This window comes from Geospiza fortis, unplaced genomic scaffold, assembly GCF_000277835.1.
Source record: "Geospiza fortis unplaced genomic scaffold, GeoFor_1.0 scaffold11, whole genome shotgun sequence".
NCBI lineage: Eukaryota > Metazoa > Chordata > Aves > Passeriformes > Thraupidae > Geospiza > Geospiza fortis.
Genome location: NW_005054304.1, coordinates 14698537 through 14699130, shown reverse-complemented (window position 1 = coordinate 14699130; position 594 = coordinate 14698537). Strand labels below are relative to the sequence as shown.

Here is a 594-nt window from a genome sequence, read left to right as displayed (position 1 = left end):
TCCCTCTTCCTCCCTCCTGAAAAACACCCAATTTCTCCCACCCAAACCTGTCCTTACTGTCCTCTCCCAATCCCTTTTTTCTCGACCCAAACGCCTCTTCCCGCTCCCAAACCCCCTTTGCCTCCTCCTAAATCCCTCTTCCTCCCCTCCTCCCAAACCTCTCATCCCCTCCCAACTCCAAAATTCCCTCTTCCCGTTGCCAAACCCCTTCTCCCCTCTCTCAGCTCCTCTCATCCTTCATCCTCCCACAGTCGCTCTCTACCTCCTCCCAATCGCCCTCTTCCTTCTCCCTTCCCACTCCACATTTCCTCTTCCCGATCCTCTCTTCCTCCTCTCAAGTCCCTTCTTCCCGCCCGCTGGTGTCTCACCGGAGACGAGAACGAGGAGGAGGAGGAGAAGGAGGAGGAGGAAGGCGCCCCGGCAGGTCCGCCGCCACCGCAGTCCCCGCGCAGCGCGGGCGGCGGGCGGCAGTTCCGGGCGGTGCGTGCGGCCCGGGGCGGTGCAGGAAGGGGCGGAGCCGGGGCGGAAGCGGCCGGCCCAGGGTAAGGAAAAGGAGCGGGAGAAAGGGCCGGATTGAGGGGGGGAGGGGGTGGG

The 594-nt window shown here is 63.6% G+C and overlaps 1 protein-coding gene across 1 annotated transcript in view; it reads right to left on the bottom strand.

Moving 5' to 3' along the window:
- The window catches only part of INTS12 (integrator complex subunit 12), a 16794-nt gene extending 16404 nt beyond the window's left edge, over positions 1 to 390 (bottom strand). The window contains 1 exon segment of the mRNA XM_031066373.1: positions 369 to 390. The gene's annotated coding sequence lies outside the window, so the exon portion shown is untranslated.
- Positions 391 to 594: the final 204 nt, after the last annotated feature.